The sequence below is a fragment of the Phyllostomus discolor genome, chromosome 5 (assembly GCF_004126475.2).
Source record: "Phyllostomus discolor isolate MPI-MPIP mPhyDis1 chromosome 5, mPhyDis1.pri.v3, whole genome shotgun sequence".
Classification (NCBI taxonomy): domain Eukaryota; kingdom Metazoa; phylum Chordata; class Mammalia; order Chiroptera; family Phyllostomidae; genus Phyllostomus; species Phyllostomus discolor.
Window position 1 is genome coordinate 47,882,735 of NC_040907.2, and position 13,089 is coordinate 47,895,823.

At 41.5% G+C, this 13,089-nt stretch overlaps 1 protein-coding gene across 14 annotated transcripts in view; it reads left to right on the top strand.

Moving 5' to 3' along the window:
• Positions 1-13,089, top strand: part of DNAJC6 (DnaJ heat shock protein family (Hsp40) member C6) — a 144,998-nt gene that overhangs the window by 90,450 nt on the left and 41,459 nt on the right. The window lies entirely within an intron of this gene.

A 13,089-nucleotide genomic window follows, 5' to 3' on the forward strand; every position in this document is an offset into this window, starting at 1 on the left:
AGATGGTGTGTGCCTGGAGAGTGGATGGCATTGGGCAGCAGGAAGAGGCTAATTTAAGAAAGAACATCTTAAAAAAAATATATATATATATTTATGACATAGCATTATATAAAGTTAAGGTGTACAACATGTTGATTTGATATATTTATATCTTGTGGTATGATTGCCATTATAGCAATACTTAGCACCTCTAGCATGTCACATAATTATAGTTTCTCTTTTTGTGGATTGAATAATTAAGATCTAGTCTCTTGGCAAGTTTTATTATATTCAAGCTTGATTATTATAATTATTATCTATAATAACTACATTATACATTGGGTCTCTAGGAATTATTTACCACTCATTGCAAGTTTGGACCCTGAAACAACATCTCTCCTACCTCCTCACACTCCAGAACCTGGTTATCACCATTTTACTCTCTGGTTTGGCTTTTTTAGATTCCACGTATGAGCAAAGAGCATCTTAAGCTGCTGTCACCATCCCTTTGTGTGGACCAAGTCCACAAGAGGGACTGTGAGCACAGCTAGGCCTTGGCGTTCCTTTGCTGCCTGTTAAAGTCTCAGAAGGTCATTTTCTTTCTTTTGTGCCTTTCAAGCATCTGCTGGTTAGCAGTTTTTCTCTCCTTAGTGTCTGGTCTTAAAAGCATACTTAGATCATATACAGAGCAGAACCAGACTGGGATCTGGTTTCTCTATTCTCCAGCAGCACTTTCTGATTTGACTGTTTCCCTTTATGGTTGAAGCTTTTAACTATTGCGTGCGTGTGTGTAGCAGCAAAATGTCATGAGAAGAACACGGACTTTGTATTGAGACAGACCTGGGGAAGAACCCTGGCTGTGTGGCTGTATTTGCCCCTTGGGTCCTCAGTTTGCTCATCTGAGGAAAGGGGATAATAGAACTTAACTTGGCAACATGATTGTGAGGATTAAACAAGATAATGGATATAAAGTTCATAGTCCCAGTTTCCAATAATCAGAAGGTGATTAATAAATGAAAGCTACCACCATTATTATCTTGCAGCATTTCAGTGCAACTGTAATTGGTTTAAGGCCAAAATGGAGCTCGTGGTTTTCGACACATTTAATTCACTTCAGTTCAGTGTTCTATTTTGGACTGTTTACCCTGGTCAGCATCCTGTTTGGTGCATGGTACAGATACCATGGTACGGTATAGATCGAGCCCTGTCTCTATTCCCACTAAGCTCTTCTTGCTCATTCTCAATTAATTTGATCATACTGCAGCTTCCAACAAAAGCATTCCATAACTCTCCCCATAATTCTAAAAAACTCTGTGTGCTTCTGAGTTAGTTTGAACTTCAAGCCTTTTGGGATTTCCTAATCTTCCTTCCCTCCCTCTCTAACACATGACACTCTCTACATTCTCCCGATTGTAGTGTCTGAGGACACTGCATGCTATCCAGGTGCCAGTCCCCACTGAGGGCAGCACCTTAGACAAATTAGTGATCATCTCAGCATCCCCTCTTTCCTCCTCCAGTAGAGACTATTATACCCATCTCTCAGTGCTGGGTGGGGATTCATGCCTGCACATGTCTGTCCCAAGAGCAGATAGATCCACACAGATCAGACCACGGGAACTAGAAGAGACATAGAATCTGTATCTGCCAGATGCCAAGCAGAGGCAGAAGCTGCCTTGAACTCAGGGAGGCTCTGACTGTGCAGTGATTTTTCTGTGCCATATGTGGTGCCTTTCTGCAATCCACAGAAGAGAAGCCACACAGCTCTTTCCTGTTTTCCCTCCCTTCCAGGCTCCTTATAATAGTGGGTGATGGTGAAGATGGGATGATGATATGGCTACATCTTATAGCACATTTCTTGAATATTTATGTATATGTTCATATAAATATATATATTTTCAGTTAAATGTATTAAAATTGTTTTATATATTATATATAAGAATATTATATATACATATATATAAATAAAACTTAATAGTTACTACCTCAAAACTGAGGTTCAGAGAGTTTACGAAGAACCCTTGAGCATGTAGAAGACAGCAGAGATCTGAAATGATGGTGAAGGGCTCTCCAAAGCGTGGCTTCAGACTTTTCTGAGGGTTGGGTAGCTAGTGTGCCAGGGAAATAACCAATTACCTGTCTCCTCCACAACAGCTAACGTTTGGCTTCATTGTCATTGGTGCATTTCTGTTATTTTCATGCAGGTGAAGAAATTTAATCCAGCTGGCAGTGCCATGCTGAAGATTCAATTAAGTCCATGATTTCCAATTAGTGGGCCCCCATGCCCAGTTTGAGGTCATAATATCAATCTTGCTTTTATTTTAGGATTCCCATTGTCATGACGTATAGCCAGTCTTGTCAACGTTATTAGAGCATAATTAAGCCAGAAAGACAGCCGGAGCAGTGTGTTAACATGGAAACCAGGGAGGGACTCCCTTTCTTTGCTTGGGAAGCCTGCCTCAAGTAGCACTGTGAGGATTTCCCTCTGAGACTATTTCTCAGCTGTCTCATCTGTGCAGTTGAAATTTTGAAAAATCTCCAGGCAAGGAAAGCATTTGAGAGTCCCAGTTGGTGATCCATTGTGAGCAATGTTTTACTTAATTCAAGTGACACCACATGTATCTTCACCTCAAGCTACCACTTCCTAAGTTGAGAATGTGGCAGACAGCGTGCTCTTACAGATGGTGGAGTTAATCCTTGCAATGATCCTATGAGGAAGGTATCATAGGCTTTCTCTTTGCATAAGGTTATAGACAGTAGGTGTGGCCTTTCCACTGAATCAGTGGAAGAACATGGTAGCCTAGACGCAGACCTTCCCCATGTGCCTGTCTCTTTCCTTTTCTCATGGATGTTTGCCCATAGGATCTCCTTCACTTTCCCATGTGGGAATAAGGTAGGCATGCATAGGCCGATACTACTTACAATTGCCTTTCAGATGGCAGATGCGTCTCTGTCATTATCTCTTTTAAACCCCATCACATTCATGGAAGGAAGATACTCTGCCTGTTTTACACTAGAGAAAGCTGGGACTCAGAGAGATTATACTGTTACAAACATAGTAAGGAAAGAAGGTCAGTGCCATAAATCCAGGTCTGCTCATTTGCAAAGCTTCTGTTCTTTCAACCTTATCATGCTGGTACCAAATGCTTCTTCTCTTTTTCTGGTTCTCCAGGAGTTTTTATTGTTGAGTTGAGACTTTTGGCACAAGTAGCACATGGAGGGTCATTTTTGAGTGGCAGGGTTCTGAAGAGAGGCTGTGAACCAGTCTGCTCCCCAGCAGGGAAGGGTATGCCCTTGAGGTTTAGCACAGTCAGTCTGCTGTGTGCTGAGGCCAGACTCAGGTATTCTCTTATGTCTAGCCCAGCCAACCCCCATTGTTGACTTTGATTGAATTTTCTCAATGGTTTTCCTCCTTGAGAGGGCAGTGGTCAGACCTTTATGAGAATGTCTCCACAAGCCAAGTGCACAGCAGACTTTGTCCTGGAGACCAGTGGAGCTGAGGAGTTGCAGGCTCTTTTTTGCATTTAGGTAGCAGCTTTTCCTCCGAATGCTTGCTGTGGGTTTTTCTTTTTCTTTTGCTTTGTTTTTGTTTGTCTCAGGATTCTCCTTCAGAGTGTTTCTGTATTCCCTGTTTAGTTAGCATTTACATGTGTCCTCACTCTGAGCTCGCTTCGCCTCATTGTGAACTTTTATGCTTGGCACAGCTTATTCAGAGACTGCCTGTCAGGCGTTCCTACTAACGCGTGCATCTAATAAGTAGATGCTGAAGGTACTGCCTTGAAATTCCCTTCAGGTGCTCTGAGATGGAGCTCTGACTTTTGAAATGTGCCCTAAAGGGTGTGCTCTTTCTGGGAAATTCCACTTGTCTGAGACAATATTAATCTGCTCTGTGAATAGCTTCTTGGAAGTGTCTTGATAACCATTTTTGTCATTTGCTGTCAGTGTGACAACCAACCCCACAAGCAGTTATACAGAGAGCAGGGAAAAGTTCTTATTCTTTAGCTTGACCCTCAATTTTGGGAGGTTCTGGGATCTGAGGACCACTTACCTTCTCGGTCTTACCTCCCTTTCTCTCTAACACACCCCCTACCTCTTCCTAGTTCCCTGAGGAAACAGCATGATACTCAGCTTGCAGTGTGGTGCCTTAGACAAATAACTTATCATCTGAGTCCCCTCCTTCCTCATCTGTTGAGTGGAGACAGTAATGTCCAAATCTCTGTGCTCTAGCATGGTCCCTGGTACAGGTCTAACTGCTGCTCAGGTAGGATCCTTTCCCTGTTTGTGTCTGTGCTTGACTTGGTGGTCTCTTGACCTGTGCTTGCCCTCCTCCCTTAGGTTAAAATGCTCTGTAACCTATTCTGCCCAAACTGCAATTTAAACGCCACCTCTTTTATAAAGCTTTTCTCTTTCCTATATCCAGCCACCTGCATCCCTCTCCTCAAGCTGGAAATGAGCTCCTCTAAACTCCTGTCCACTTTATATGCATAATAATACTTGGTGAGTCCTTGCAAAGAAAACCAGTTACTAGTTATGTTGCAGCCCTATGAGAGATGTTAGAGAAAAAATATTAATGACTTGAAAAATACTTTTCAGTACTAAGTGGGAAAAACAGCAGGTATAAAACTGTATATAATATGCTATTATTTCTGTGTGTGTATATACAGAAAATATATATATGAGCACATTGTCAACAGATGGTTGTTTGCAACAATTGAACACCACCAGGAATCCCCCATTTGGTGTTCCATGAAGAAGGAAACTGTGTTCAGTGAAAAGATGCTCAATGGTGATACAGCACAGCTGTGAAAGCAGCACGGCTGTGAGGTGGCTCTGGGGGGCTGGCAGCTCTGGGCCCAGGCCCCTGTCTGGCTAGATAACTCTGCTCTGCTCCTTGATGGTCTGTCTGTTCTGCTCTGCTCTGTGCCGGTCTGCTTTGCTTGGTGCTGTGTTGATCTACTCTGCTCTGATCCAATAAGACATCTTCCGTATTTCAGCTCTTCAGCCCAGCCTGGGAAACATAGTTTTCAGTTTTCAGTGGAAAGGGAAAGTACACTCTTAGAGCCAGAGGGGAGCTGGTTTATACAGACAGAATTCCCTGTTCCTGATCTCTGGTTGTTCTGTCCTCATGCAAATGAGGACTCCAAATCCTCACAGTTTGGACCAACAGGCACTGTCCTGATTGGTCAGAGTAGAGTTGCTCTGGTAGGTTGGAACTGCACAGCTTCTGTGGATGGGGAAAGCCTTAGTCCTATTGGTTGAAATAGAATTCCAGGAGCTAAAGAGGGCTGGCTCAGATGGCAGAAACAGTGCAGGTGGGTGGTTCAGTGCAGGCTTCTTCCTGCAGTGCAGCTTGTGGGAGAGGCCCCTGTGTGGAAATGGCTGCTGGGCTCTGTTTTTTAAAATTTGAGTCCAGTTAGCCCCCAGGAGCCCTTTAGGTGTCTTCCTTCGTGGAGTTCACAACATACAGAAAAACACGGAACTAAAAATGCAAGGATACACACTCCTCTAACATGTTAACAGTGGTTACCATTGTTTGTTCTCTTGTTTTAGTTTCTTCTCTGATCCAGTTTCTTTTCCTTTGGTTTTAGCGAACCTTGGGTGCAGAGAGGTGTGGTAATCATACTGCCTTGCAGTCTTTACACAAGGCCATTGTCTGGTTTTATTCTAGATTTTCTTTTTTTCTTCCTTCATCCCCAATCTCATCCTCTTTTCTAAGTCATTTGCTTTTTTTCTAGAATGTTCTTGAAATATGTCCTTAGATGTGCCCAGATTTTCTATATTCAATATGAATGACCTCTGTATTATATATTTATGCCATTACAGAATTCTAGCACAAGTCAGATTCTTCTGAATCCTAGGTTGGAGGTACAAAGTGAGGTGGGAAAATGGGGGCACGAAGAACGAAGTCCCTCATGAAAGAAAACAGGATGGGGAGGTGGGTAAAGGAAGAGACCTGTGGTTCAGCCAAATGTAGGTCCAATCTCATTCTCCTGTGACTGTTGCTACAGTTCACCAAAGCCTCAGTTTCCTCAGTGGGATGCCTGCCTGCCACTGTGCTTAGTTTTGAGGGTATAATTTCATAGTTTCTGAAAACTGCTTAGCAGAGTGTGTAGCCTGGAGTACATGTTTAACAGATGGACTTTTTACAATGTTGATAGTGTCAGAGATTTTTAGAACTGGAGGGGACTTAGGGAATCATCTAATTTATTCCTGTTTTTATATTTTTTTGAGTCCTCGAGTCTCTGATTCTTCCATAGCCACTTAACTGGGGCTGATCCTCCCATTAAGGTTGTGAAAAGTGGGTGTGGCAATGATGTACACACCGATTTGATGGTATCAGTAGTGATAAAATATTTTATAATTCATATGTAAATTAATATATAAATATATAATATAAAGCACAGCCCCCTTTTATTCTCTAAACAAATATACACATGCATTTATAACTGCTTACTAGGTGATAATATTTATAGAACAAAAGACTTATTTTAATTTCCAATATTTTTGTTGATTTTGAACATTTTTTTAAAGCATCCTTGTTGTTAGCTAAATGATACCCATTTCTAAGTCATGGTTTACCATAGGAATGGCATCAAGTCCTTCAATCAACTTCCCCATTAGATTGATTTTTTTAAGGGTCCTGATACCTTTTTCCAGGTGAAGAAGGGCTGAGCATGCCGTCGACTTGTCAGGACTATGACACACTTGGATGCTAGGGCTTCACGTGGTTTGGACCCATCACCTGACTCTTTGGCCCTGCCTGCTCTGTGGCCTGTGTCTGCCAGTGCTGAGTTTTTCTGGAGCTGTTGGTGGGTGCTGCACATGCCCAGGTCTCTGCCCCCTTGGTCTGCTGAGCAACTGCCAGACCTGTCCATGTTTAGGGCTGCTGTGGTGCAGTGTCATCAAGTGACTGGTAGTTTTAATAGCCCACACTACATGGCAAATAGTCCTGCAGTAGTTCAGTATTTCAAAAACTAGTACCACTGAACTTGAATATTTGTTGTGCAAATAACACATAGCATACCAGTTCCCTTCAAGAGAGGAAGGGGAAACTCCAGAGCCATAAAGAGGTTTGCCTCTACTCAGTGTTTGTGATTCTGAACTCTCAAAAGTGAAGAGTTCACGAGTGCTGTAGCGCGAGTTCCGGGACAGGTTCTGTCCTTGTTGTGCACATCTTCAGTTTGGCTTTGTCAACCCCGAAACTTAACAGCATGGCTTTTTTTTTCCCTGAGACAGTCTAGCTTTGCTGGAGACAGCATGTCTCGTGGCTTTATTCTTTCCATTTCCCAAAGCCACCTGGATGCTGCCATTCCCAAAGTGCTGACAACGCCCCGGCACAGTGCTAAGGTTTATAGAACTTTGTCTTATGTAATACCTCAACCCTCTGTGATATTCCAGGAATGTGTCCATTTTACAGATAAGGAAACCAAAACTTTGATCAGTTACTTCACTTTTCTAGGTTGTGTATTGAGCTAGTAGCAAAAGTTGAAGTCAACCCAGTTCTGGCTGATGTAAAGCCCATATCTGACTGTAGTGGCTTTGTCTTACGACTAACCTTTTGTTTGATGTAGAGAATGTTGCTTTTCTGTGAAATTGTTATTTCCAGTTGGATTCCTGGGCATTCTCTGGTAGGTAGTCAATTGAATGACTCATTTGCATGACAGCTGAATTTCTAAGGATCAAAATTAAAATTCCTAATTGTTTTAGAAAATCTCACCACTTAAAAATCACATTCATATGCATGATCTCATTTGATCCTTTTGATGCCATGAGACATGTAGGAAAGTTTTTGTTCTTAATTTGCTCCAGTTTTTAAAGGGAGAAGAGACCTCAGAGGAGTAACATATCATGCTTAAGGTTGCAGAGGTTTTAAGTGGAAAAACTACGTAAGTCTCCAGTGCAAGATCTCCCTCCTGAAGGTCCATCCTCTTTTCTCTAAGCTTCCTTTAAGCAGGTTAAATGGGAAGTGAGGTTTAAACTATCTTTGATTCTGGAAGCCAAGGCATTGGGTTTTTCTATGATATATCTAGTTGTCCCCATGTGATCCATTTCTCTAATTGTGGGAAGCCAAGAGATGGAAAATCTGTTATAAACAAGGTTGATGAAGCCTTCTGTGGTGATGACACTGGTCCTTTGACCCTCGCTAAGTGGTGTGGAAAGGAAACACCATTTTCCCAGGACAGAGAATAACAGTCTGCAGGGTCCGTGTAGTTTTGGGAATTTCTGTCTTGCAGTTGCAACTTTGTACAAGCCAGGGAAGGACACTTGTAGCATCATGACACTTAAATGACCACAGAGGACAATGCCCCCATTGGTGAAAAGGAGCATGAATATGAACATCATGCCAAAATTCAGATGGTCAGTCATCCCTTGAACAGGCTGATCTTGAACACTATGGAATGATGATGATAATAATAACTCACAGGTACTAGAACTGTGTGAGGGCGACTTTCTAGAAACGGGAAGTATCTTTGTGGAGGCCCAGAGGACCCACTGAGGAAGGTTGGTGTCCTAAGAACTTTAACCATTGCCCAGAGTTCTTTTCCATCGCAAATATTTTTCTTTTACAAAAAAAGAGATTTTACTGTGCATGTTTTATATTCTGCTTATTTTTACTTAGCTCTTGTCATGAATGTCTGTACTCTTCTAAATAGTGATTTAATAGCTAATTATGTAGAATAATGCATCAGCTACTGTCACTTGCCTCTGTGAACACTACCTCAATGAATGACACTTCAGTGAACATCCTTTTTTTGTTAAATATTTGCATACAGTCCGTTTCTTTTGATAACAGTACATTATGGGGCAGTACCTCTCCTTAGGGGTTACCCAGTAGAATTGCATGCAGCTTAGGGTGTCATGGCAACCTGTATTGTATGAGCAGTGGGAGTGTATGTGGGGCATTGCATTGTGCATAGTGGACTCTCCAGGCAAGGCCTCTGTAAACATTTTCCTCCTTCTTTCAGTAGTTCTTGTGGTGTTTACCCAAGGTTGATAGCCAGTAAGATATTTATGAAAAGTCACCACACTTAACTTTTTCTATATTTCTAGTTACCTTGAGACAATTAATACCAGCCTTAACATTTGTGCTGGTCTTCTTAAAAATATATTCTGTTTCAAAGAACTAGAAAATCACCTCAAATCATTTTTGCAATGAAGTTTGATTTTAAATAAATGAGCAAATAGCTAACTAACGGCCCAGTGGGAAGCAGATTCTCTTCCAGGAGATTCAAGTTTTGTGTCACAGCACCAGTGAGAACTAGTCAGGTTATACGTGTGGTGAGCTCCCATGACTTGGGAGGGATAGGATGCTGCTCGTAAACATTAGGAATCCCAAGAAAGATTGTTTACTACACCCTTAGACATGGTGTTGAGGGCAAGGTGCAGTTCTCTGATGCTTGTCTCTGGTGGGCTTCAGTTTTAAAATGACAAGATATCTATCATAGGACAAGAATCTCCTTGGAGCCTTAGGAGTGGAGATCTGGGTCTTGGTCTTGGGATGGCACTCTCATGCTCTCTCAGTTCTGTCCTCACTCCCACCGTCTGACATCCTCAAATCCCTGAGGACTGTTTATTAAGCAGGGTGAGTGCTTCCTCCCCTGGTGCCATTTTAGCTGAAGCATATAGACACATGTCAGAAGTGGCAAGCTCTGGGTTTCTAAGAAAGGAAGTCTTTTCAGCCACCTAGGGCATGTGTTAGAAAATTTCTGCAAAGGGGAAGATAGTGAATACTTTAGACTAATGTGCCAGAAGGTCTCTGTCAGAACTACGTAACTCTGCTGTGGTAGTATGAAAAAGCCAGAGACAATATGTAAAGGCATGAGTTTGGCTGTGTTCTAATAAATCTTTACTTACAGACATTTGACCTTTATATTGTTCTCACCATATTAAGCCTTATTCTTTTGACTTTTTTCAGTCATTGGAAGGTGAAAAAGCCATTCTTATTTCCAAGACAGTGGACTGGATTTGTACCATGGACTGTGGTTTGTCAACTCCTGATCTATAGTCATTGGTTTCCTTCTGCATCACTTTCTGACTTTTCCCTTCTTGTTATGTCATTTTTTGAAACCTCTCTGTCCTTTCTTTCAAATAGCTGAGGCTCAAATATCCTCTGGAGCTTCTGGCCTTCATGTAGCTCATCAGGGAGAGCCAGAATCCCTACCTAGAAGGACCATTAGACCCAAACCAGATAACATCCCTCCTCTCTTTTTTGTGTCCTGGCTAGTTTGACATGTAATTTGGGAATGTGAAGCTTACAGATGTACTCTGACCAGTGGTTCTGGTTTCTGCAGGGTTCCAAGGCTCTAATGAAGAGAGCATGTTGCCCGAATAATGGTGAGAGTCTGATTTTTAGATAATCAAGGATATTTATATCTTTTAATATGTTGGTGCCTTGGAGTTCTGTTCCAGCATGAAATTGAGAGTCAGAGAGAGGTCTGGATAATCAATTTGGTGTTGTCTCTTAGAACAATAGCAAATGAGGAGGGAATTCAGGCTGGAGTGGTAACTTACAATGGAAACAGGGGAATTATAAACATTTTATACTGCTTCATCTTTGCTATATTTAAAAAGAAAACACGATACTGATTTTTATGAGGGGAGTGTTTAAAAGGAGATCACATGCCCTTTATGACAGGGGAATAGACCCCAGAACACGTTCTCAGATTTGTAGCTTTTGCTGTAGTCTGGGGAGCTGTCCAGCAGATGAGTGTCTGGCATTTTGCTCAGGGACCTGAAGCCATGGGGGCGACAGAGGCTCAGGCCGCCTACAGAAAGAGATCAGTTTGGTTGGTCTGACAGATGCAGTGATTTATGAGAGTGCTTGTTAAGGGACATCTGCTGCTGAGAGCCGCCAGATGAAAGGCACAAAGGAGGGGGGTGAAGGAGATCAAGGACTAGGAGAGCGGGGGCTCTCTATAAGGCAGGTAAGGATCATCCTAATTACAGCTGTTAGAATTGTGAGTTGGTATGCAGCTGTAGAAGGGTGCAAAATGGTAGAAGTAGCACGGGCTTTGGAACTGCACAGATATGAATTTGAATCCTTGGCTCTTGTGCTCATTAGCTGAGGTCTTAGGTGAGCTGCTTCCCTTTCTTTGAGCCTCCAGTTCTTCATCTGTAAAATGGGTATAATAAACACTCTCCCCTCTCCCATTATGTGAAATTGTAGTAACATAAAAGTCCAAGCACAATTCCTGGTGAATAGGAGAGCTCTGTAAGCAGTAGACAGTACTAATGTGTGTCCATTCACTTGCTTATTCATAGCATTGAGTGTTCTTTGTGATTTCAAGTAGAACCTTCTTTTCAAATAGATGCTGAATGGTGACTGAGACAGCAGTAACTCTTGTGATCAGAAAGGAAGCATGTAACAGTCAACATGTATTTATAGGTATATGTATGGGCATCTAAATGGCACATAGGAGTATGGTAGGTACCTCAAGTATGATTTAAAATACAGCTGCCTGGCCAATAAATAAAAGAAAAGATATGCCACCTCACTAATAACTGGGAAATCACAAAGACAGACCAAAATGAGATACTGCTTTATACTTATCAGATTTATAAAAATTTTAAAGTTTGACAATATCAAGTGCTAAGGAAAAATAGAATGAGAGAGCTCATATACATGACTGGTAGGAATTTAAACTGACACGACTACTTTGGAAAATGATTTGTCAATATCTAGACATTTGAAGATGCACATCTGCTATGTACTAGCACATTTCACTCTTAGGTATAACCAAGAGAGGATCTCCTATATGTAATCAAGTCGATGTGTTTGTAACTGCATTGTTTTAGCAAAATAACCTCCTTGTTCATCTTAGTGGGTAACCTTAGTGTCCAGCCTTAATGGGTAGTGGATGCATACTTTAAGTGAGCCAAAGTCACATGTGGTACCAGCATAGGTGAATTTTAAACAATGGTGAGTGAAAAAAATAAAACTGCAAACAGAAAACCATTTTTTTATAGTTTGAAAGCATGGAGAACAACTTTAATATATTGCCTATGGATACCCACATGTGTAATAAAAGTTTAAAGAAGTTATTTGGAATAATAAATATTTAATTCAGGGTAATATTAAGAGAAGAATGAGGGATGTGGTTGGAAATGTTGCCTAGGGCTCAAATCCCAACTCTGCCATTTACTTACTAGCTATATACCCTTAGACAAGTTTCTGATTTGTAAAATGAAATAATATTACTTATCTCATAGGTATGCTATGGGTTGAGTGAATGTAGGTAAAATATTTAGAATAATACCTAGCAGATAGTAAGTGCTAAATAAGTTTTAGTGCATAATTATAGCTACAGTCTCTTACCCCTAGGTATATTAGGAACTATGCTAATAGCTTTATGTGCATTCATTGTTTCCTATGAAGTAGGCACACCAGTGCTATCTGGTGGATAGAGGCTAGGGATACTGCTAAACACCCTGGAATGCACAGGGCAGCCCCTAATCCCCAGCAAAGAAGTATTTGGCTCCAAATGTCAATAGTACCAAGGCTGAGAAACTCTGGGCTACCTACAAGGGGCCAGCAGGCACGATTTTATGATGCTGGAAGGGATCAGAACCCGAGATACTTGACAGACAACACTAATGACCACCATGTGTCCTAAAAGCTGTCATAAAGGCCTTTCGAAAGATATTTTCCATGATGGAGATGAGCTATTACTTTGAGGGATAGCTGTTGAATGGGGCTCCTAACACAGTCACCTCCACCAAAAGACAGAAGAGACCCCGGACTCACTGATAAGCTGCCCGCTGCTCCCCCTCGGCAGTCTCTCTGGAGCAGCGTTGTCTGAAAGATGCGTAATGCAGGCTACACATATAGTGTAAAATTTCCTAGTATATCCACATAAAAAAAGTTAAAAGGAACAAGTGAAATTAGTTAATTAGTATAATCTATTTAATTTAGTATATCCAAAATACTATCATTTCAACATGTAGTCAATGTAAAAAATATTGATATTTTACGCTCCTTTCTTTTTTCCACGGTCTTTGAAATTCGGTGCATATTTTGTGTTCGAGCGAGCCACAGTTCAAGTGCTCAGTTGGCACACGTGACTCATGATTGCAGTACTGGTTGTGCTGCTCTGATATTCCTGTTCCTGGAAC